Here is a 27,360-nt window from a genome sequence, read left to right on the forward strand (position 1 = left end):
AATTTCGATTTTCATATTTCAACGGAAATATCTATTTTCAACATCCCAGAATCCATTTCGAGTAGTTTCGAAGTGACGTATGCACGCATGTATCTCGCATAACTCAAAAATGATTAGAGTAGGATGTTGAAATTTTGGATTTAGGACTGTTGTAAAATCTAGTTATGCCCTTTCCCTTTTTATTACAATCGACTGGACCAAAAGTGTCCAAAAAAGCCCAAATATTTTTATTTTATTTTGGAGTTCTCTCAACTGTAGTAATAAGCCACCATTGAGAGATTTTCAATTACATATCATACGTGGTACTTATTTTCATTGCTTCCAGAATTACAGCAAAATTAAAGTCTAATTAATGAAAAGTTGGATCTTACAAGGGTTCGAACCGGCTTCATATACGTATATTTTTTTTAATTGTTTTTTTTTCTTTAATTTAAATATATTGATTTATTAATAATTATTAACCTCTGATTGTTAAACATTTTACAATAATTAATAATTCAATAATAACAATAAAAAAATACGTGAAAAAATCAGGAGTGATTAGCGAAATAAAATTTTATGTACTTTTAAAAATGTGTAATGTAATTTAATAGGCGTACAGGAAATCGTGTGGTGTCCACATCAGATTTTTTACTTTCCCGGCTGTAGCTCCTCTATTTCTGCTGCTGCAGCTTAGCTATAAAAGAAAATATAACAATTAGCCGAAATTTTGGGTAGCGGGATATTTGCAAGTCTTGATGTTCCAGGACCTTGTTAATAAAAAAAAATTGATAAAATTTCCGGAAGATGTTTGTATTATGTATGTTCATGTTTATTCTGTATTTTAATAAATATCTCCGGACTGGTTCAACTTAATACTTTGAAAACGGATTAACAAATTTCTATATGTGAGGCATTGATAGCATTAAATTTTGGACAAACAATTTTTGGTGTAGGTTTCGCCGTTTTTAATATTTGACTTTTTGTATAATGATCGTAGAAAATTGATACTATACAGCTTTAATACGATACTTATTAAATTGTTTAAAATTTCAAAGTTTTAAGTTTGTCAGATTTAAGGATGAAATGATATTCAACATATTTCATCTCTTATCTCGATTATCCGTTGACCAAAAAAATTGAAATTTGTAACAAATAATTGGGTAAGGATTTTCTACCTCTGTAGGACAAGGGGTATCACGGTACCCATATTTTTTGTAAACTAAATTTTTTTAGGAATTATATTTTAAGTATGATATAATTTTGACGATAAAAACGTTATTTGGTCAAAGGATTCTGTGATGTAAAATGATTTTTTATTTACTTTTAATATTGCGTAATTTGTAAGATGAAAACACCATTCGATTAAGGGGATCAAACACAGGATCCTCTTCATCAAATGACTTTGATCTTTTTTTGCAATTATCGGTCAAATCTACTTCCAATACCCGGTCAGCCAAACCAATAAAAACACTATTTTTTAATTATAATCATTAACATTATCTACAATATTTATTTTCATTATTTTATTTAATAAAAATATTAACTTCACGGCACTAAATATTATTTGATTTTGCATTCGTAAAAGCCGAATAATAATACTTATATTTATAATTTTTATTTAAACTTAAATAAATTTCACTTAATTTTATTTTATTCCGCTATTTCTATTTTCAAATTTTCTTGATCATAGGGGCAGCGCCGTAAAGGTTTTGCAAACATTCCTTCAAAAATTAAAAGTGCTTTTTCGGTTTTTTTTTTAAACTTAACTCATACGTCTGATAACGTACAATTAAAACTAGATTAAAAAGATTTGAGGACATTATAATACAGAAATGACAATATTCCAACGGAATTAAATTTTAAATAATTTCTATAACAAACACATCTTTTAAGACGTAATTACTCCAGTCTTTGTATTCGGCTGGTCGGTAGGCTTGGTGAATCTAGGTTGGTAATCAGTCGGTTTGAATTATGATTTAGGTTTTTCTTAAAAAATTTTTATATGCGGTAAAATTCGTCATTGAAATAATTAAATGAGATCTGCAACTCAGAATGACAAATAGAAAATTCAACACTCTTATGAAAAATGAAATACTGTACAAGTTGTTTAAAATATAATTCAAAACAACAGAGTTCATGTCACTGGGAGGATAGCGGTTAACTACTGAATTCGCAAAGGAATTAAAATTCAAGAATGTTTTCATCTCATTATTGAAAAATATAAATTTGAGATTTTGTTTGCCAACAGACAACGATAACTAAATAAAATTGTAATTTATAAGACAAAGTGAATCAATTTAATTAAAATGGAAAACTGTGTAGCATCACTTGTACAATTTATAATATTTATTGAATTTTAATATGTTTTACTTATTTTTACAGATCAGTTTTCAAAAAAAACAAATTTACGATCTGATTATAAAATTAATGCTCAAACTAATAAGAATAATAATAATGAACCTTTGATTACGTTTAAAATGCATATCTTCCTTATTCTCCAAAAAATCGTCTGAAATCACTATACACTCAACAACCTAAAAAAATACAACCTTAATCTCAATACGCAACGTGCCCGAGTATAAATAAAATCTTATAACGGGGTAAAAAGTAAAAATAAAATCCTGTTAGGTTTTAATAAAAAACAGATTTGATATTTAAGTTAACATAGTTAATATTAAAATATACGTGTAAATAAAAAGAGATTAGTAAAATAGGATAGAATACATATTTAATTGAAGATCATAGAAGATACATAAGTTTTTGAGAAAAAAAACATGATTCTGAATTCGATTTACATCGCAGTCGATTAGAATTTCTGCATTAAATAAAATAAGGAGATGGCTTACTTGTAAAAGATTAATAAAATCGCAATCCGTGTCTGCGAGGTTGTAATTATAGGGAAGAAATTAGTGACGTAACGACACAATATAAACGACAGCGACAGAGATTTTGATGACAAGAGATGACTGCCGATGCGAAGCTACTATGGTACTGCTGCTGCGGCGCTGGTTACTGCCACTACCCCCTCCACATACCTCTGTGCCTGACTGATCGAACACCCGATAACCACCTCTGTCTCCCCACTTCTCCTATCTTCCCGACCTCACCGCTACCCTACCGACAAGGATCGGAAGCGTACAAATTACCCCTCCTTCACTCAGCGTTACAACCCCTTTTTCTATCGTCATACTCTTTCTCTCTAAATCTAGTACTAAGCTGTCTTATCTACCTCGAATTCCTTCCATACCATACTGACTTGTGATTTTATTGCTACCGGCAATTTTAAAAAATAAATCCTTCTCTATAGCTCTGGCCGTTTGATTACAGTTTTTTTTTCTTGTATTTATAACATACCGATATTAACTTCTCTTCCGACGTTAATCCACTACACCTTTCTCTTCCTCTCTCTGCAGATTTTAATTCTATCTTTTACTGTCCTCAAGTCCTCATTCAGTTTTTTATTACTTCATCTTCATGTTTTTAAAATAATTTTTTTTAAATATATTTCATATTTAAAGCTAATAATTTTTTTCACGATTACTTGTAGCGTACTTAATTATAACTATCCGAAAGCATATATGACATATTACAGCCGATATCAGCTCCTGTATATTTCAAAAGAGGATAACTCATTTCCTACTCAGAAACATTTTGTATCCTTTTGATAGGAGAATTAGGAAGCCGGGCTTTTAATTGTACTGACTGAAATAAAAGCTGTTTATCCAGACTTCCTACATGAAGAACTACCCGAAACATATTCTACTACAGTGTCACAGTGTGTAGTAAAAACCGGAATTGTCCCGAATAAAGTTCTTTGAAAATTTCAGGAATTTTCAAATTTCAGAATAAAGTAAAGAAGCACATGTAGTTATTACGAACTGCATTTACTATTTATTACAAACTACACAGTCAAACCGGACTTTTGTTTTCAACATTATTTACAAAACAAAAATACAAAAACATATTTAGTGCTTTTCTGTGTAATCTCCTTGAAATTCTACACATTTCTTCCGACGTGAGAGGAGCTTGTGGATCCTTTCTTCATAAAAAATTTAGAATACGCCAATCACGCACGAACTCCTCTTTCATTTTTTTCTATGTAAGCAGTGTCCTGTAATAATAATAATCGTTATTATTAATATTATTTATGCTTGTATTATTTATCTTGTATTTATTCAAAGTCATATCATAATATAATTGTGTAACATAATTAAAACACCAATATTACTCTCATTTTTATGAACTAATGATTATAAAATTATTACGAATTGTATAAATTTTTAATTTTATATTGAGATTTTTAATTTATATTTACTGCACATATATGTATTTTTTATGTACTATTGTGTAATATACAAAGGCTGTAGGTAGCTGTCCTATTGCACAAAAAATAGAAATAAATAAATTATTAGATTATTACTTAAAATCCATTAACTCAGTTATAAAATATAAAAAGGAAAACGAGTTTAGATAAGGAATTTAGTGAACAACTATAGAAATATATTTATGTAGGGCGTTCCTACAGACCTGTTAATATTTAATCATGTGATAAAGGGCGTTGAATAAAATTTTGGGTTCGGTTTTCCTTCCTTGACCGATACATGCACATAGTACACATTAGTAATATTAATTTTAGTGTAATATATATTTTACACCAATTTTACATCTTTCATTTGATGGTGCTCCAAATTCTTAAAATTAATTTTTTTTTTTAATATTCTCTTATAAAGAAACAGTTAATTTCACGCATTAGTACAAAATTTGTATAATGATATACAAAAATTTGTTTTCTGTTATCTGTTTTAGATAAAAAATTAGGATGGCCTAATTTGATTCTTATTGTTTGAATCGGATTAGAAATATTACGAAAAATTTTTTAAATAATTATTTTTGGTACGATTCTACTCCCTCTCGTTGGATCGGAGTCAAAATTTAAGCTACAACTTATGTAGACGAATTTTTTTCTAAGTTTCATAAGTTTTATAGTAATTGGTTTTGGAAATATATGATAAAAGCACAAAAAATTAAGCATAAAAATTAAGCCACTCCTAAGTCCGATAGTCTTAAAATTTCTGAACCGTAAACAACTTATATAGTACTACTCTACCGAATTTCAAGTTTTACGGTGCCTCCATAAAAGTTTAAGCTTGAAAATGGCAGTAAACACTCCAGCTCCTTATCTGATTAAGTTTTTAATTAAATTTTGGAAATATATATGGAAATATTTCAACAAAATTTAAAGCTTTAAAAGTTAACCTGTCCGAAGGTATTTATCAAAATACAGGCCACATTCATAAGTACTTGCGCAAATAATCCGGCTATTGTCGGAAAAGTAAAAAATAAATTTTGAAGTTCATACAACGCACAATAATAATAAATATATGAAATAATAGTAAAGAAAATATGTAAGGATATTAATTATAAAAAATAATAAATTTTAAGGTGTTAGTGAAGGTTATTTGAACAAATACACAAGTAAAATAAAATGAACTAGTAAAATTATTATTTTTGTTTTAAATAGTATTATAAACTAATTGAAAAAAAATCTGATATGGGCACCATATGAATACCTTGTACAGCTATTAAATTACATACATACATACATTTTTTTTAAATAAAAGGAACATAAAATTTTATTTCATTAATAACTAATTTCTGATATTTTTTAATTTTTTATTATAGGATTATTATTTATCGTAAATTTTTTTACAACCAGAGGTTAATAATTATTAATAAATCAATATATTTAAATTTAAAAAAAGTTTAAAAAAAGGAAATGAAGTCCGATTCAAACTGATGTGCCTTCCCCTTGTAAGATCCAAATATTTCATTAATTAAAATTTTATTTATCTATAACTCTGAAACCAATGAAAATAAGTAACACTTATGATATTCTTGAAAAGCTCTCAATGAGAGCTTATTACTGCAGTTAAGAAAAGTCCAAAATACAATTATTTTTGATTTTGGACGTTTTTGGTCCAGTCGACTACAATCAAAAGGGGAGGTGCACAACTAGATGTTACAATATTCCTAAATCAAAAATTTCAACAACCTATGGCTAATCGTGTTTGAGTTATGCGAGAAACATACATACGTACAGACGTCACCCCGAAACTAGTCAAAATGGATTCAGGGATGGTGAAAATGGATATTTCCATTGAAATCTGAAAACCAAAATTTTTCAGGACCACAATACTTCCTTTACTTTTCGTACAAGGAACTAATTATTATCACTTCTATAGAAAATCTTTGTAAAGGGATACATATTTATTAACACTTACGGGCTTTCTGTTAGGTCGATGTATTATGCTGAGATACATAGAAACGGTTCTGTTTGATAATAATGATTACTTTTATTTCTTTAGGAATAAGTGAGTTTTTTTTAATCCAAATATTGAACCTGATTTTCCGTTGCTCAAGTCTCATAAGTAAAAATCTTATACTGTACCAATCAGCCTAGAGCAGTGATTCTGAACCTTTTTAGCCCCACCACCCCCAAAAAGTAAAAAAAAAATATTACAAATATTTAGCGATCTCCCAACCCTAACTCAATGAAACCTAGTTAAAACTATTTAGTTGTATTGATAGAGATGGGTATGAACATTCATGTGTAAAGTGTACAAACATGAGCTATTTACTGGTGCCAGCTTCATGTGGTACCTGCTCCTTGTAATTTGGTTTGCTTGCATAATATTTGTTGTGAGAGTGTCTTGTTCGAACACTCATATGATAGGTTTGAACACGTCGTACTAGCAGTATAAAAAAGCCGTAAGAGGTTGCAAAACGTCAGTTTAGTTTTGAATGCGAAGAGTGCGTCTGGTGCCTTTATGTAAGTTTTTAAAAGCGTAGTTTTATGAAAATAATAATAATAATATTAATTGGGGTTTCGGTTTTTCAGTATGCGATCAGACGGTGTAACTGTTTTTTTTTTTTCAATTAGATTCTTATGAAAAATGGATAAATTTGTGAAAAAACGAAGTGAGCCATTTATATCCACAGAATCGATTGATTAAAAGACAAGATTGTACAATAACAGCTATTTAAATTATGATTTACCTCATTGGATGGAAAATCACACAGTACGTTGTTTGCTTTCAAGTCCTCTTCGATGAAAGAATGAACCAATAAAAATTAATTCGACACTTAAAAACTGAACATCCGGATCACAAAAACAAACCCTTTGAATTTTTCGAAAGAAAACTACATACTTTGAGAAATCAAGAAGCTTCTCTTTGTAACTCAGCCATACTGATAAAAGTACACTTGAAGCATTCTATTATCTCGTAACATTAATAGTAGCTAAGAGGTCCAAACCCCATCCATTCGCAGAAAACCTCATATTGTCTGCTGCAATTAATGTGTTCAGTGTTTTAATAGGCGTGGAAGAAGCAAAAAAGAAAAGAAAAAAAAAGGGGCTTTCTAACGACACAGTATCAAGGGATATCGATGACGTTGCTGCTAATGTTTGTGATCAGATAATTCAGCGAGTGAGTCAAGCGAATTTTTTCGTATTCATCTGATGAATCAACAGATATGGCAAACATTTCTCACTTCTTATGTTTTTTGAGATATGAATATGATAGGGACAGGTCAATCAAAGAAAATACGTTGTTTTGCAAATCAACTGATCATGCGACAGGACAATGTCTTTTGATGTTTTTCATGATGCTACTAAAAACTATAAGATAAATTGACCAAAATTTATTGCAGTCTGTAGTGTAGTATGATGAAACAAAGACGATAACAGGAAAGAACAGTGCATTTCTGAGAAAATATTAAAAAATCGTCTTATACCAAGGGTGGAGTGGACGCACTGCTTCATTCAAAGACATGCTCTTGCCACAAAAAAATATGCCGTCAAATCTTAAACAAATTCTTTTTAAAGCTGTAAAGATGGTTAATCTTATTAAAACTCGAATATTACAGAATAGGCTGTTTCCTAAACTATTCGATGAAATGGGAAAAAAGAAAAAAATCTCTTGTTTTCCTTATATAAGTCACAAGTTATGGCGTGGGAAAGTGTTAACTCGGTTATTGAATTGCGAGATGCAATAATAATATTTTTCCAGGATAAACAAACGCCATTCTCAATGTTTTTACAGAATAATGAGTTTATGTTGTTGTTGGTTTACTTAGTTAAGGATAAGGACATGATAAAAACATTTATTAAAGACAGAAAAAGTTCATGCTTTTATTAAGAAGCTTGATATCTAGATTATTCGCCTTCAAAGCAAAAATTGTTATATGTTCCCACTCACTTCCGATTATATTGAGAAAAATTTCGATGAAGACATTATTACTCACCACAGTTTGGGTAGCCTGAATACGCATTTGTGTGAACTAAAAATTCAGTTTGCGGAATATTTGCCGGAAGATAAAAATGCTTTCTCGAAGAGACTAGTACTGAATCCATTGATAAAGTAGAATATTTATGGCTCTTTTGTGGCTCTTGCCACAAAAAAATATGCCGTCAAATCTTAAACAAATTCTTTTTAAAGCTGTAAAGATGGTTAATCTTATTAAAACTCGAATATTACAGAATAGGCTGTTTCCTAAACTATTCGATGAAATGGGAAAAAAGAAAAAAATCTCTTGTTTTCCTTATATAAGTCACAAGTTATGGCGTGGGAAAGTGTTAACTCGGTTATTGAATTGCGAGATGCAATAATAATATTTTTCCAGGATAAACAAACGCCATTCTCAATGTTTTTACAGAATAATGAGTTTATGTTGTTGTTGGTTTACTTAGTTAAGGATAAGGACATGATAAAAACATTTATTAAAGACAGAAAAAGTTCATGCTTTTATTAAGAAGCTTGATATCTAGATTATTCGCCTTCAAAGCAAAAATTGTTATATGTTCCCACTCACTTCCGATTATATTGAGAAAAATTTCGATGAAGACATTATTACTCACCACAGTTTGGGTAGCCTGAATACGCATTTGTGTGAACTAAAAATTCAGTTTGCGGAATATTTGCCGGAAGATAAAAATGCTTTCTCGAAGAGACTAGTACTGAATCCATTGATAAAGTAGAATATTTATTATAAATGATTTTTTTTCTCATAAATTGAATTCATTATTGTTTAAGTGTAAATTTATCAGCTAATTTCGCAACCACCTACGTTGAGAAACGCTGCCTTAGAGAGAATAGTGTAATGCTACAATCAAAACATCGTATTTCGCAACGAAAAGTGGTATACATTTGTTGCTTTACACGTAGATCCCAATGATTTTTTTTTTTTATACCTATCATCAAACTATTAATGTATTAATGGTAAAATTGGTATCGATCATAATTTTTTTTTTTTTATGAAACTATATCTACTTACTATGTTTATTGTACTACACTGAGAGTCCTTGCAATGTACAGTGTGAAAGTTAGGATTGAAGGATCGACTATTAGCTACATTTTGTTGAACTTGACTTACCCGTACTCGCTAATAAAATGGCTAAACAAAAAAGGCTTATCCTGTCATAGAATAAATTCTCTCACTGATTTTGTAAAAAGTGAATGATCTTTTTTTTATTTATTTTTTGTATAATGCTAGATCACTTCTAATCTATTTTTATGACACTTAAGATAGAAATTTTATACTAACAGTGAATAATCGTAAGTGAATATGGAGAAAATAAAAAAAAATATTAGATGTAAAATGTAGTAAATATAAACGTTTATCTTTCAGTAAATTATATATGTTCGTTTGCGTGGATTATTTCATCGATCAAACATTGATAATTTACTATTAGAAAAAAATAGCGATTAGATATAATACAGCAACTTCATCCCCTAACAAGTTCCCTTATCCCGTTCGACCACAAACTTTGATGAAAGGATAAAAATAACATTTTTATTTTATTATGTTAACAATAAACTTTTTTTATTGTTAGTACAATTAATTTTTTTTTATTAAACTCTTCATTGAAAAACAATATACCTCTCGTGCTACAGTTCATTATCAAATACATAAACATGAGATATCGTGCGCGCGCACACATGCTTGCCCATTCAAAGATGTTGTCTTATCTTTGATAATAACAATAATTAACTGTATGGACACTCCTAATTCCCATAGGAGTCGTTTTGTGTTGTATGTTCATATGAAAGGTTACGGTGAATGTAGTATTTGTGGCTGGTAATAATAGATAATTTTAAATGGGTAACATAAATATTTTTTGTTTACTTTGGTATGGTATACTTCTCTTTATACCCTAATCATAAAATGTATATGCGCGCGCGCGCGTTTGTGTGTGTGTGTGTGTGTGTGTGTGTGACACACACCCATTTTATTTTATTGATAACTTATTTGTTTGTCGGCCAGAAACGCTTTTATTCTATGAAATGCAAATTACTTGCATTAAATGAGTCATTTTTATGATAATATGGAAAAAACTTACTAATCTTTTCCAGTTACCTCTTTCATTCAGTGGTAGCATGTTTTTAATAATTCATTAATAATAAAAATAATAATTTTCAGTTTTTTTTTTTTTTAATACAAATCGCACATCAAAGGAAGAATACAGTTAACGTAATCCTTAAATCATTTGTGTTTTGACCAATATGTTTTCGTAATTAATTTAATAAATGTAATGAAACATCCTATTATACATACAGCTAACTAATCAAAGATAATTTTCTAATAAAATGTAACTTTTATATTGAAATAAAAATATTTTTTTACTCAATTCTATAGGTGTAGATAATCTATATATAAAAATCTTATGTGGACACCACATGACATCCTTGTACGCATATTAAATTACATATACACATTATTTGAAAAATTAAAAGTACATAAAATTTTATTTCAGTAATAACTTTTTTTTTTGCTATTTATTGTAAAACTTTTTTACAATCAGAGATTAATAATTATTAATAGATCAATATATTTAAATTAAAAAAAAAAGGTAAAAAAGTAAATGAAGTCGGATTCGAACCGATGTGACTTCCCCTTGTAAGATCCAAACATCTCATTAATTCAAATTTTATTTGGCTATAACTCTGGAACCAATGGAAATAAGTACTACTTATGATATATCGTTAAAAATCTCTCAATGAGGGCTTATGACTGCAGTTAAGAAAAAGTTCAAAATCTAATTATTTGGTTTTTAATTTTAAATCTAATTGCAGTTACGTTAAGAAAATGTATTTTTTCATTTTATGTAAAAAATCTTTATTGACTAAATAAATGTAAAATATATTCGGAGTAAGAGTTGGTTGATTCGTTCGTGAACATAAGCTAATCTCCGATGACATATCACGCAAGCGTAACTTGTACGTGGACATACTCTACGAGAATGTTCACAAATAATGGTTACCCGGTCAGATTGTGCGACTCCTGTAATATTGAGATATAAAATAGAAACTTAAAATTTTCTATCTCTTCTATGGGTGTATCATTCATTTCAAAGCAAAAGAAACAAAGTATACACATCTGGAAAATGAGTGTTGCTTTAAACATTAAAGAACTGGCAGTGATGTCACTGAACTTACCCGGCAGTTACATTAATTTATTTAAAAATTAAACCGTCCTCCCCATTCACATTGGAAAATTAATATCATCCTTACTTTCTTATTTATTTATTTTCCTACATTAAGAAAAATCATTTTAATAATATTATAGATCGACTGAAGAAACAGGTTTTTTTAAACTAGTACGATCGTCCTTTGTCCTTGATAAAATTAAAAACCTCTTTAAAAGAGTGGACATTTATAAATTGAGTTTTTAAAATAATAACTCCTACTTAGATAACAAAAGGTATGCTAAAAGAAATATTGAAACTAATATAAAAGAACGTTTAACTCATTATAAGTATAGAAGACCAAGAATCTGGCCATAGCCCAATATCGCCTGGAAACTGAACAAACGGTTAATTATTAGAAACGAATTTTTTTTAATCTTCTTAATAAACAGAATAAATAATTGGCGGCCAATATCTAACAACCTATTAATTTTTAAATTTATTAAAATTCTTCTTTTTTTACATTCTTTAGAATATTAAACGGTTATCGCTACCCTTAAATTGTGTAATGCACATCTCACTAGAGATAAATATTTATCCTACTAGACCCTAAGAGGGGGCGTGCATTAGGTAGTGGTGGACAAGTTATAATATTATCTGCAGGCTTTTATAAGCTAACTTTCTTTCAATTTAAATAGCTAAAACTGTAATTCTTACCTTTAGAACAATAGTTTTTTTTTTTTGAACACCGGTAGAAATACTAGTTTTGTAAAAACTCATTATATCTTAATCAATCATTTCTTCGTTATTTTTTCGTTAATTATCTTTTTTAATACTAATTCCTCAATATTTATAACAGTCTATCATTCTAAATGACCATTTAATTTGGATTTTAAGTAATGTTTTCGAATCGGTTTTCAGACTTTCTTGTTTTCTAAATCTTCGACAATTTATTCTGTCTTGGTACTGTAAATATTTTTAAAAAATTAACCTGTACCTTTATGACAAAGGCTAAAACCTACTCCTTATCTCGTAATGCTTATTTTCGGAAAAATAAATACCGATATACGTATAAATAATTCTTTTATAAATTTATTAGAAAATATTTGTCGGCCCGTTAGAAATAATAATATAGCACATTAGAAAAATGTATAAAAACTTGTTACATTTAAGGATAGGGTGTATTTTTCAAATTCTTTTAATAACGGATGAAAATTTATATCCTAATATCAGTTCATTTATAAAAAATATAAAAAATTATGTATGTAAGTTAAAATAAAAGTTAGTAAAATTAAGATTATTATTAAGATTATAAATTAATTATTAAGATTATAAATTATAAATTAAGATTATAATTATTATTAAGATTATAAATTAAGATTATTTTTTGGGGATAGATGAATAATTCAATAAAGGTTTAGTGGTATTAATTCGGTAGTATTATTTAATTACACGCATTAGTAAAAGTAAAACTTTCGTAAGTCCAACTTCTTTTCGAGATATTATGAAAACTTTTATATTTCTCCTACTCTTATCTGTTTTATTTTCTTTAATAAAATTATTGCTGATAAAAAGATTAGCTACACCAGATTTCGTAAGTACATAAAACTGGTTTCGATATTTAAAGGAAAATAAATGACAAAATTCACCCGCCAGGTCAGTTTTGTGGTTAAACTTGTCATCCAAAAATCAGCTAATTTTCAAAGTTGAGAGTTCTAAGGTTAGAGTCCTTTAAAGACAGTTGCTAGACTGTGGTCTTTGAATTAACCACACGTCTCAGGAGAGGTCGATCTGAGTCTAGTCTAGATTACATGTTTACAGGCACATTTACATTTACACTGCACTACATGTGCAACTACTTTAGGCCTGGAAAAGCGGTAGCAGTAACTGTATTTGCTTATACGCTTACATCCAGACCCGGTAGCAGCTGGAAAACTGGTTGGAAATATATATATATAAAAATCAAAATTATCAAACACGTGCGCGCATACACATACACCCACACACACAATCTCAGAGAACGTTTTATAATTTTACTTTATTTCATAATCTTTCCTGAGTAGAGAGAATGTATATAATTTATTGTTTTTCACAAAAGAAATATACATGTAAGTTAAATTAAAACTTTTTTTACCACTCTATCGCAGTTGATTGTTACAAGTGTAAATTATTTAAGGTATAAGTAGCATTCTCTTAAAGTAATCATGTTCAATATACCGTTAGCACTTGTGATGAACAGAGAGAAAATTTCACTAAAAGTCTGATATCACCTGCCTTTCATCGTGCTTAGTATACTGGTGTGCAGAGATTTAAATGATCAGTTATCGTTTGCTTGCAACAATATTATTTATTCAGTAAACGTAGCTTATTTTCAACTTATAAAAATAGAAGAATTACACAAAATAAAATTAGCGGGCTATAATAATGAAATAAATTACACTTGTTAGATGACGTAAAATAATAATATTATTAGTTAAGACCTGTCGCAAGATATATCATTCCTGAATACGGAAATTTTCGAGTAAAATAAGCATCTCATGGCAGGATTAGGCCCACCAGAGAAATAAGAAGTTCGTTAGAACTTCGCCGGTAAGAGTTCGCAGAACTGGAAGGCACGAACATATGAACTTATCAACGAACTTATGATTACAGTTCTATATACGTTCTAACTTAAAAGCGAAATGAAAATGGGAAAAAATTAAAAAATAAGCATGAAAACATATTTCTGTTAATTAGATCTGTAATAAAAAATACCTCGAATTTTGTTAGAAAACGTTTTTTCTTCCATTTTATGGAACCACGGGACTCAAATATGTCACGTTTCCTGAAAAAGGTGGGTTTACGAATCGCGCCGCTAGGTAGCAGTACTTGATAGTACTAGGTAGCGTACAACAATTTCGAAATAGTACTTAAATAAAAAAATTTTAAAGAAAACATACTACAGCTTGTTTTTATAGTAATGCTCTTATGTAAATGAAAGAACTAAAGATTTTCTTTTTTTTGCTCAATAACAATTATAATTACAATCGGCTCTCCTGCGGAGCCATAAGTAAGTTTCCTGAAAAAAAATCACGTGATAAGAAGGTCCTTAAGGAACCCCCAAAATAAATAATACACAATAAACAGTTGCAAGCTAACTTAAAGTCAAATATGAAATTTCAAGCTCAGTTATAAATCACAAGCCATTAATTTCAGCACCATATAGTCCACAAAACAAACTGTTGGGTAAAGTTAACAAAAATAAAAGAACACACAGCTCGTATTTGCCAAAAGAAATTGGACTTTAATTGGAAAGAAAGCAAATGAACTTAAGTTAAATCATAACCTTAAAAAATAAAAATAAATTATGAAATTAACATAACTTAATGATACTTAATAAATATCAGCTGAATCAACATATGAACAATAATATTACATGAGAAAATACATGAATAAACATTTTTCAAATACACATTTTGAAATCTACAATATAACAAAGCCTGAAAACAAGACAACATAAAACACCTTATTTACAAAATTATATACTTAGAAAAACATAACATCAATAAACATAGTATGACTGGAAAACTATTGCATTACTGACATATGCTGTAATATTGAAAATTAGCAATGGGCAAATGTCCTTAACTTAGAAAAATATTTTACAACAATTCTTATTATTGTCACTAGCCTTTCCTAATTTATAAACAAAAAACTTAGCATTAAATAATTCAAACATATAATTCTAGTTTAATGTAGAAAAAAGGCCACAATAATATTCTAGTACAAAAAGAGTTAATTACAATAATCAAATTGAAACAAATAAACATATAAATAGAGTTCATTTTAGTAGTAAGGTTTCTTGAAAATATTAGATTACAAAGAAGTCCTAAAACATAACTGCACATCAGGAGTAATTTGCTTTAAGTTAATTTAAGAGAAGTAATATGAATACAGTTCATGAGTAGATAAGAATTAATCTCGGCGATTAACAAGTTAAATTAGATTAAATGATAGAGTTGATTACAATAAAAACAAATTGTAATAAATAAGCACGTAAAATATGTTGCACCTTATATGTTGTACCTTATCTAAGCCAACTTTCGTGACTGCACTTAAGTGAATAAATGGTTTTTTAAACCAAACTTGAAATTGAAATGCATCATGTACGATTAACTGAATGTTTCACAAATTTTACTGATAAAATAACTGTTTAATGTAATAAATAATGAAAAGTTGAACTTGCCTGCAGCACACAAATATTAGCAAGAGACGAACTCGTGAATGAAGGTAAATGAATACATACAGTAATCCTGGGCGTAATCCGCAGTGGTGTATCAGGAATGCAGGGGTGAGACGTGGTATAGAGGTTGAGCAGGACGTGGCGTCTCAAAAATGTAGCAACGAGTTTGGAGAGATTCTGCATCGATGAAAATGTAATCAGCAGCTCGAGAAGATTCGGCGTCGATAGAATTTGTAGTATGTAGTGATAGGCACACATTTAACAGAGACGTAATATACTAAATTGGAAGATTAACTTAACAAAGAAACGAGGCAAAACAAAACATAGAGATCGGTGAAATCACGAAACACTGGCGAGTAGAACTAGAGAATATTTCGACGGATAAATACCGCAATGTTTATAGGAGTATGAAGACGACGAAAATATTAACATTATACGAGAGAGAGAGAACACCGAAGCCTGTCCTCCAGCTTTGAGGACCAGGATCCGCACAACGTGAAAGTCAGGACTAGAATGAACAAAGCTGGCGTGGTGAGAAGTAGGGGAAGCGAACAAAGCAATGGACGGAAGAGTGTGTGTGTGTGTGTGTGTGTGTGTGTTGACAACAAGAGTAGTGTCTAAGCGTTAGTATGAGAACGATTAGAGAAAACGTGTGGAATTCGGGAACGAAGACAAAACAAAAATAATTTACAAGCAAGCAGACCACTAAAGAATTACGTAAGACAGATAAAATAAATTCTGAATACGCAAGTTGAAGAAAGGGATCATGGCAGAAAAAGAGAAATAGACTTCTAGGAACTATGACAATATTGAAATTGGTTGAGAATAAAAAACACTTAAGAATAATATAATATTAAGACTAAACAGCAATAAATAATGCGAGATATGAAATACGTTGACACCAATACGATGATGCAATCATCAAGTCAAACTGGAGACTGAGAGAAATGATATCGAAAATAAACCCAAACAACCTATTTTAAAAATACACGTAGATAAGCCTTACAAAAATGCAAAATAAAATTACCAAGCCTGTAAACTATATGACTCGACCATAACCTTGAATTCATTGGTATAAAACAACTTTACGCAACGGCGTAAACACAAACATTAATAACAAATAAAAAAAGAAAAAGAAAGAGGAGTAAGAAGAAATACGACACCACTGAACTTCACGGTGTTAGATTCCAAACCGTTACGCAGACCCTAAGTCGAGTACATGGGCTCGTTTCAACCGTCGGACGTCTCTACTGTTATCGAGTAGATTAATTACAAAGCCTCTGCAGGAATTTGATATTGCGCTGTTGTGCAATCTCATGAACCGATGGAAGCTCCAGATAATCCTGAATCTCATCATTCCGCGTGAACCACGGAGCTTCGGCAATTACCCTCGCTACTTTGTTCTAAAATCGTTGTATAATTTCCACATTATTAGTACTAGCCGTTCCCCGCAATTCTACACCGTACGTCCAGATTGGACAGAGGATAGTCTTGTAAATTAAGATCTTGTTGGATAACGTGAGGCCTGAGTTCCTCTGTAGCAGCCAATGAAGTTCCCTGTACCTTGCGTTTAGCTGTTTCCTCTTCGTCCTCACGCGACACTTCCAGGTCAAACGCCGATCCAGGTGAAGTCCCAGATACCGCACAGTCTCCGTTTGCGGGATCAAAACACCATCGAAGTACACACCGGGACAATCACCTCTCCGCATGGCAAATGTGACGTGCCTCGACTTACCCTAATTAACCTTAATCCTCCACTTTTTCTGCCACACGCACACACATCCAGCACCATTTGTAGGGTCTGCGAGGCTAGGCCAGGGTTTTCGTTAACGGCCAGGATAGCAGTGTCATCAACGAACGTGGCGACGACGATGCAATCATCCAGAACCGGAATGTCCGCAGCGAATATGGAATAAAACACAGGGCCTAGCACAGAACCCTGAGGGACACCCGATCCAATCTCAAAGAACCTTGAAAACTCGTCATTACATTTCACCTGAGCAAAACGCCCCTCAAGGTAATTCCACAATACTAGGGAGTAGTGTTGAGAAAGTTGAAGCTTTAACTTGTAGAGTAAGCCAGGTATTACCTTATCAAATCATTACCTTATCATTACCTTATCAAAGGCTTGTTGGATGTCTAAGAACACCGCCGTTCTGGAGGAGCAGAATTTCTGCTCCTCCAGACACCCGCTGATGACTCTATGGGATTGTTCGATTGTGAAATGGCCACACAGGAACCCAAACTGATGATCCGAAATTATCCCCTTACTCTCCAACACTGGCCTAAGCCTGTGCAGTAGTAGCTTCTCAAACAATTTAGATAAGACCGGTAACAGGCTAATTGATCTGTTAAAAGAAAGTACTAAAGATGAAACAATTTTTTTAATTCCCATCAAATCATTAAAAAAAATAAAAGTATTAGTTTACAAGAGATTATAGCTGTTAATAAAACACAAAAAATACGAACAGTAGGAAAGTTTTGCAAATGTGGCAAGAAAAATTAGTTACATATTACAAAAATAAATTCGTTTGGTAAAATTCTTATTCTGCAATTGGAGTTTTTGAACTAATTGATCGATAAATAAACAAAAGTTCATTTAATAACAACATAAAAAATTTGTCCACTAATACAATAAAAATCGAGGGTTACACTTACAAAGTAATAAGTGCAATATTACATCACGAAACATCGATTCGTGAAGATCATTTACTAGTTTTATTAAAAAAAGGAAAAATATAGTATGAAGTGAATGATACGACTTTCAACAAAAAAAATTGGCTGAGAAATTCAAAAAAATGTATATTTGTTTGTTCAGAAAGGTAACAAATTTTAATAACAAAACCATAAGATAACATCAGTAATTCATAAAAAAATAAAAGAATAATCTAACAAAACGCAGTGATGTCCAACAAAATTACAATGAAATTGTAAACCGTACGGTAAGAGTCTCATATATATCATTTCTTCCACTCAAAAAACAAGAATTTCTGTTATATAAATAAAACTGTTCTTAACAAAATTATACTGATATCAAAAAAGGTAAGACACTACACATTTCTATTATCAAAAGCTGTTAATAATTTAAAATTAAAAAAATAAATATACAGTAATAAACAATAAACAATGTTTTAAGCGTTCTATATAATAAGCAAAAAATAGAAAAATTTATTACAAAATTCTTACCAGCTCGATTTCATTTATATGTAACACATATCACTTTACAGAAATAAGACAATTATGATTATTCGTTGTTTAATAAATGAAATCAACCGGTATGAATTTTGTGACAAATTTGTCTATTTTTTTCTTATTATATGGAACTCTTAAACATAGTTTATTACGAGTATCTATTATTGTACATCTGTTATCTATTAGATTTATTTTATTTAACATGTATTTTTTTTAAAAGATTATTCTAAATTAATAACAGATTTTGATAATAGAAATGTAATGTTTTACCTTTTTTGATATCAGTATCATTTTGTTAAAAATAGTTTTATTTATATTACAGACATTTTTGTTTTTTGAGCGGAAGAAATGATATTTACGAGAGAGACTCTTACCGTATGGTTTACAATTTCATTGTAATTTTTTTTTTATTGGTTCTTACTAGGTTCAATATACTGTAACACATCAGCACGCCATGCCAATTTAAATATGGTAAACTTCACAACTCATAGAAAGCGATTCTGACCGATGTCACTTACACCTCGGATACTGCACAAATCTAATAATCATAAGAAAAAATAGGATGTAGGATAAGCTAAAAAATTAACGCACCCCTTTCTGGTGTAAAATAATGCGTTATATAAACAGGCTAACATAATTACGTTATTATAAAATAAATACTTTTTTTTTAAGGTAACCGAATCTGATAAAGTTTTATCGTGAAAAATACCTTTCTTTCACACTCGAGTGAAAGAATTACCGAAAAATAATTATTTAAATATGTTCAGGTTTACTGAGGTTATTGCGAGAAAAGTTAAAATGCTTAATCGATATAGTATACCGACGATTCGAGGGCACAGATCAACTCCACTTCACTTCAATTATGATAATAAATAACAGCGGCGTCATTAATTATTAATCGACAAGAAAAAAGAACGATTCCTTACAATTAATTAGACTAATAATTAATTAGACTACCAGCGAACAGTACGTAATTATAACAACTAGTCGATTAAGGGATACTCTAAACGAATCATTAACTGCTGTTCGCTACAAACGTACAATGCACCCCACCCACTATCTGAATATCCCCGACTGTATGGGAATTTTAATCACATGTGTCTTTTAGTTTATTTCAAAAATATAAATATCATCGAAAATGTTATTGAATTAATAACCCTGAAAAGTTCAAGCGAATTTGTTATGCATCAGTGATTGTGGAGGTAGTTCAACCCAATTTAAAAAAAATTTAGTTTGATAAACGTTTTTCACTTTTTACATCCTTGTACGAAGTAAAGGAAGTATTGTGATCGCGAAAAATTTCGGTTTTCAGATTTCAACGGAAATATTGGATTTGACCATCTCCCTTAATCCATTTTGACTAGTATCGACGTGGTCTGTACGTATGTATCTCGCATAACTCAAAAACGATTAACCATAGAATGTTGAAATTTTGGATTTAGGACTGTTGTACATCTAATTGTACACCTCCCTTTCTCTTTGCAATCGACTTGACCAAAAAAGGCCCAAAATCCAATTATTTGGATTTTGGACTTTTCTTAACTGCAGTAATAAGTCCTCATTGAGAATGTTGCAACGATATATCATAAGTGGTACTTATTTTCATTGTTTCCAGAGTTATAGCCAAATGAAATTTTAATTAATGAAATATTTGGAACTTACAAGGGGAAGGCACATTGGTTCAAATCAGACTTAATTTCCTTTTTTAACTTTTTTTTTAATTTAAATATATTGATTTATTAATAATTATTAACCTCTGATTGTAAAAATATGATTACGATAAATAATAATTCAATAACAGAAATGAAATAGCCAACTGACAGTGTTAAATACCTAGGAGAATGGATAACACAAAACAATAGTGAAAAAATATCTCTAGAAAACAGATCACTCAAAACAGAAAAAACATACAATATCACGAAGAATACCTACAACAAGAAATTCCTTTCCTGGAACACCAAACTAAGACACTACCAAACGGTAGTTAGACCAGAAATACTGTATTCTGCAGAAACGCTGAAACTACATATAGTACAGGACGTAGAGAAAATAGAGAGAAGAATCTTACGGAAAATATTAGGCCCAAAAAGCAACACAGGACTAGATTATAAACAAAGATCAAACCAAGAGCTATATTCCAAAATAGAAAAAATAACAGATGCTATCAGGAAAATAAGACTGCGATTCTATGGACACATACAGAATGAAGAATTCTATGGACACATATACAGACAAACAAAATAGATCTTCATCCTACTAAACACTCACAAGAACAAGATAACCTGGCTTAAAGAAATAGACAATGACGTAGTAAACGATTCAGTAGACTCAGACATTTTAAAAGACAGAGCAACATTCAGAAAAAAATACAGAAATTAAGAGTTTCAGGAGAGGAAAAAACTCACTTGTAGAAGAGGAAGAAAATGGACTCAAGTAGACAAAGAACACCACTCTAGAAAAATGAAAGAAGCACGGGCTAAAAAGTTGATTAAGCATGCCTAAATGGCTATTCGAAAAGAAAAAAAATTCAATAAAAAAAGAAATATGAAAAAATTCAGAAATTATTAGTAAAATAAAATTTTAGGTTCTTTTAATTTTAAAATAATGTGTATATGTAATTTAATATGCGTACAAGGAAGTCATATGGGGTCCACATCAGATTTTCTTTTTACTGTTTACCCTATTGAATTAAAACTTGTTTTAAATATTTTTTACTAAGTAATGTGCTATCAGAAAGAACAGTTTTTAGACACTATCCTCCTACTATTGTTAATAAACCTCCCGCAAAAAGCAGATAGTTTACAGTTATTCTAATTTAATTTGTTTCTTTTTTTAACTTTATGAGATTTTTCTAAACGAAGTTTTGTTGAAACGTAATTATTTTATAACTTATCACAAAGGTTGCAAGTAAAATTTTGTAAATTTTTTATTAGGTAATTTATTTTTCTCATTGAAATAGCTATTATATGAAGTGAAAAATGGCTATTACTAGGAAACGGTTGTTTGAAAATAAAACATTTGACGAGGACAAGATTAGTGTTTAAATAGAAAACATTAGTGATTAACTATACGTACATTGGGAATGAGGTCGCATAATTTTCTCGGCTTCGCACTTAATCTTAGTATTTGAAATAAGATAAAAGATTTTTAAATATTATTAGTTTTACTTGAAATCGATCAAATCGGTTATGAAATAAAAAATGGAGAACTATTTTTAAAATCGATTTTTAGAAAACGACTTCAGAAATCGATTTTTATAGTTATCTCGAAAAATTCTGGTATTTCACTAGATGTTAGAGTGATTCTGAATGTAGCACTGTTTACCTCGTGTGTAACCTTTGTTTCGATCTTGACTTTAAAACATGCTCAAAAACCTTTTGAAAAAATAAAAATATTGATATTTCAGGATGAAAAAATGAAATTGAATTATGTTTTTTACGTCAAAATACAAAGAACGCAACTATTCTTTAGAGGTAATCGTGAGCTATGACCTTGAAAAGTTTAATTTTTTTGTTTTTAATGTTTGTGGACCCACTATCAAAATGAAACAAATTTAAGCCAAAAACATTTGGGTTCCCGTTTGACTTCCTTGACCGATAGACGTATATAATTTACGTTAATAATATTAATTTTAAACATATTAATTTTTTTTTAAATCTGGGGTCCGTCTTATACCTTTCACTTGATGGCGCTTCAAATCCTTAAAATTAATATCTTGATGTGTGATCCCCTTATAAGGAAACAATTTAAATTTCGCACTTTAATATAAAATAATTCTTAATGATATTAGAAAAAAATCAATAATTACTTGTCCTTACTACTTATTACTTGTCTGTAGAATCCTAAAACTTAATAAAATTAAGATCTCGTATACCGTAATAGTTGGCCTAATATGTTACTTAATAATTAAGTCGGATTAGAAATATTAAGAGAACTTCTTTAAATAATTATTTTAAAAGTACGGCCCTTACTTCCGCGTTGGATCGGGGTCAAAATTTAAATTACAACTTATGAAGAAGAATACTTAAAGTTTCATGAGTTTTTAATTCGTTTTGGAAATATATATTAAAAAAAACAAAAACTCTAAAAAGTTAAGCTAATTATATCCCCACTCCCCTAAGTCCGATCGACTTAAAATTCCAATACCGTAAGTAATTCATATAATATTAGCCGTGTACCGAATTTCAAGTTTTACAGTGCCTCCATAAAAGTGGAAACTTTAAAATGGCGGTAAATACTCCAGCTCCTTATCACAATAAGTTAAAAATTTAATGGAATCAATGACCCATATATAGAAACATCTAAGCCAAATTTTAAGTTTTTAATGTTCAAGCTGTTCGAAAATATATATTAAAATGTAGATCAATATACATACGAACATATATTATAAATTCTTTCGGTACTTTCAGTTGAGTTTTTCGATCAAACGAGGAAATTATGAAGTCCAACTTAGCAAAAATCCCCAAACTTAAAATGCTGACCATTCTCCACCTTCCTTATCCTTATAACAGCTTCATAGCTATTTCTTCTAATATAAAAATGATAGTAGTGAAATAAAATTGCTATAGTAACTTTAAAGTGATGGAAAGAAAATATAAGACTATTTAAAGGTAGATTTGTTACTTATGCAGTTTATTAAGTTTCATATTCAGCAACAAAGATAATATTATAGTAGTATGTCGTCAAAAAAAGTTAATAAATTTTTTTTAATTGTTATTTAAAAATGTATAACTGATTTTTTTTTTATCTCCGGGACCACCGTTTGGTATTGCTTCAGAGGATGAGCTGAATGATTTGTAGCGTGTCTGAAAATGCCTTGCCTGACCGGGATAAAATTATTATTAAAAAATATCATTTGTTTTATTTTAGAAAATATAGTAATTCCCGACTTAATTTAATAATTTTTTTCAAGTTGAAAAAAATATAAAATACGAAAATTACTGCTTCAATAGTTTTTATAAGTTTTACGAGAATGAATATTACAAACAAAATAGATAATTCAGTATCAAAGATATTTTAATGCAGCCGGCTGTAATCGAATATTTTCATAGATGAAAATTATTTTCCTATAAACGTAATTTCGTTCGACAATTTTCAGCTCGAAAGAGTAGCAAACGTACTTGAAATATCAATGTATACATCAAATTAACGACTTCCTTATTTTCTTAAAATTGTTTTAAAAAGTACTAATTTCGTTATTTTTACTTTCCTACTTTTATAATACTGTGTGCAACACGGAAAAAATAAATTATTTTATCTAAATATCTGTATTAACCTGCTTTTTAACAGTCACATAATCAGAGTAGATGAATAGGATGTCTGGACCACAACCGAAACGAAAGAGATATTTAATAAATCTTTTTTTTTTTGAAAATGATAAATATTTGACGACTAACGTATAAACTGTGTTGTGTTGACGAACCTTCATTTCTTTATATCTATCATGACCGCCTGTATAGGTAGGTAAGTTAAGTTAAATTTTAATCCTTCCGTGAAGTTTAAAATCTAGCACTAAAATAAAAGCCTGTAATGTGAACCTCAGTTGAAAAGGCCGGACGCTATCCTATCTAGTTTATTACTAGACCCACGAGTAATTAGGACTACACCCACGACAGAACGAAGACTGTATATGATTTTGGGGTAAGAGTGTGTGTATGTGTGTAAAAACATAGAAAAATGAAATTTAGCAAATGCTTCTATCTATAAATGATCTATTCTTCGGTATGATACCATCAACTGCAAGCCCCCAAGGGGATTCCATGAGGGACAACTCAAAAATTGTATATATATATATATATATATATATTTGTGTGTGTGTGTTGTAGTAGTATATATAATATTATGTTTGGAATGAATACAGTATGGATGTGAAGCACTGACACAAAGTAAAAGAAAAATAAGACTGGAGGTATTTGAAATCCGATAACGAGGAGTTTGAAAAAGATTTAATGGATTGAAAGAGAAAATGAGAAAATTATAAGAGAATCAGAAAAATTCAGAACAAGAAAGATAACGGTCAGGATTTATCAAGAAAGGAGAAGGACTGATTAGTGCTAGAAGGATCAGTAAAAGGTGTACAAAGAATATAAAGCGGAAAAGATTAAAAATTATATATTCAAAAGAAAAAGCCGTAAAAACTAAAACATTTAGCTGAGTGTGAACAGAATTGAAACGAATACTGGTAAGGGATCTCAGGTGTCTCAGAGGGTATATCTTATGATTACATGAGTATACGAGCAGTTGCTATACTATTATTATTGCAAATCGTTTGCGAGCACCCCAGAACAACAAACTTTCACCAAATGGCTGTTCCTAGTCCCTTGAATCCAAAATTATTGAGATCTGGATTAAAACATCTGTATTTATGCATATATGTTTGTTTTTTGGGTTTATGATGAATAGTTCAACCCGCAGTGTAATAATTAAATTTTCCACGGTATTATAATATGAATTGTTCTTCCAGAAAATTCTTTCGAAAATTATGACTCACATCTCTTTCCTCAATGGAATTACCAGTGATCCTTTACAAAGGAGCTGCATAATTTTAGCTTCAAAAATGTTGAAAAACTAACTTCCCACATAAATGGCAAAATATATGTTATTTGGAAATAACTTAAGTTATTAAAGACACGTTTAATAATTGTTTTCATATTTTTTAATAAAATATTTTCACGTTTCATCATAATTATCAAAAAATGTACTTTAATTTAGTTATAGAATCAAACTAATCAGTTTGCTGAATAATCCTAATCAGTCTGCTAATCGATAGAATCCTATTCAATTACAATAAAAAAAATATTACTAGATTGGGTTACTAGTAATAATTGAGGGAGGGGTCTTATTTTCTCACAGGGTAATGTGTCATAAGATTTGTTCACGGGCCTGTTTTTTACTTTATTTAGAATAACACCGAAACAGACATAGGTGAACTTATTAACTCTGAAAATACTGACATGCATAAAAATCGCAAAAACACCTTTCATCTCAGGAAAATGTCATTTTTATTTGTATATAAATATTCAAATAAAAAAGAATTTTTTATACATTTAACCATTAATTTGAAATTCTTTATTATTTTAACTTTTTTGTTAATAATTCATTTGGTTGAGCTAAAATAGAAAAATAAGCTGTATAAATTATCAAGACTTACTTTTCAATAATATGTAACATAAAATAAAAATAATAATTTTCAAGTGTATTATTATTATTATTATAAAATCGTTAATATTTTTTTATATATATAAATTGCGTGTCTTTAGCCTATAAATAATAACAACCACTGATAAGATATCGCACGAGTAATTTCCAATCTTGTCTGCATTACTTTTTAGCGATATTTTTATTCAGTTACCTAGTAGATAATACTTATTACTACATATTAAAATTTACGAGCAAAACGAATACTTCAGATATACGATGAAAACATTAAAAATATTACTGAACTTGGAATAAGGAACTTTTTATAATATTCACTTCAGAAATGCAGTAAGTTTCAATTTTTATTACAAATTATATATATATATATATAAAATGTTTCTTTATAATATATAAATAGGATTGACACTCACATACCTACGTAACACACATACAAGCACAGACAGAGAGAGAGGGAGGAAAGCTGACAATGATGCTGAATTTCCGTAGAATTTGAATTGAGCGACCTCAGTTATAAAGTTGTTAAAACTATTACTAGCCTTACGAGTTCCAGCGTTCAAGTCCTAGTAAAGCCAGTTATTTTTACACGGATTTGAATACTAGTTCGTGGATACCGGTGTTCTTTGGTGGTTGGGTTTCAATTAACCACACATCTCAGGAATGGTAGTACTGAGAATGTACAAGACTACACTCACACATATCATCCTCATTCATCCTTTGAAGAATTATCTAAACGGTAGTTACCGGAGGCTAAAAACAGGAAAAAAGAGAGAGCCTTACGAGCTTGGTTTTTTTATCAAAACAGAAATAATATAAATGTGGTTCTAGAACGAATTGTTAAGACAGTAAATTACTATAAAAAATATCACAAATTCAATATTCGCTTGTATCAAACCGTAAAATACAACTTCTTTACCCTTAAGCAGAATAATATTTCTACAAAAAGAAAGGATGTTATTAAATTGATTTCTGTTTTTAATAAATGATCTAAGTTGGTCAAAAAAAAAATCTTACAATTTATTTAAAATAAGATCTAGAAGGTTGTTTTATAAAAGAAAAAAATTATTAATCCTTCTAATAAATTTTATTTTTTTCATAATCATTTAACATGAATACTTCTATTAAACATATTCAAATATTTTATCAGTTAATGACGTCAAAATTGTTAATTTTTGTTAATAAATATTTTACTTATACTGTTATTATTTCATTAGACTATATTGATAATGTATTAATATGGACTACAATCCCTTGCATTTTTTTATTTACAATTATGAACTTTATAGTAATGGTTTTTCCAAGATTTCCCTTAATCCATCAATGCAATGTAGAAACAGCTCCTCTT

General features: G+C 29.7%; 2 protein-coding genes across 9 annotated transcripts in view; one reads left to right on the forward strand and one right to left on the reverse strand.

Moving 5' to 3' along the window:
- GluClalpha (glycine receptor alpha 1) overlaps positions 1 to 3,027 on the reverse strand; it is a 241,254-nt gene extending 238,227 nt beyond the window's left edge. For 3 of the 6 annotated variants that reach the window (XM_075367153.1, XM_075367156.1, XM_075367152.1), the window contains exon 1: positions 2,829 to 3,026. The gene's annotated coding sequence lies outside the window, so the exon portion shown is untranslated. Of the gene's footprint in view, positions 1 to 2,828 lie in introns of all 6 variants that reach the window. The other 3 variants (XM_075367151.1, XM_075367154.1, XM_075367155.1) reach the window with 2 other exon arrangements.
- LOC142325413 (phosphatidylinositol 4-phosphate 5-kinase type-1 alpha-like) overlaps positions 1 to 27,360 on the forward strand; it is a 134,500-nt gene that overhangs the window by 84,478 nt on the left and 22,662 nt on the right. The window contains exon 1 of one of the 3 annotated variants that reach the window (XM_075367149.1): positions 26,227 to 26,345. The exons of the other annotated variants lie outside the window; for them this stretch is intronic. The gene's annotated coding sequence lies outside the window, so the exon portion shown is untranslated. Of the gene's footprint in view, positions 1 to 26,226; positions 26,346 to 27,360 lie in introns of those variants that run through there. 3 annotated transcript variants of the gene reach the window in all.

The sequence above is a fragment of the Lycorma delicatula genome, chromosome 5 (genome assembly GCF_047948215.1).
Source record: "Lycorma delicatula isolate Av1 chromosome 5, ASM4794821v1, whole genome shotgun sequence".
Lineage (NCBI taxonomy): Eukaryota > Metazoa > Arthropoda > Insecta > Hemiptera > Fulgoridae > Lycorma > Lycorma delicatula.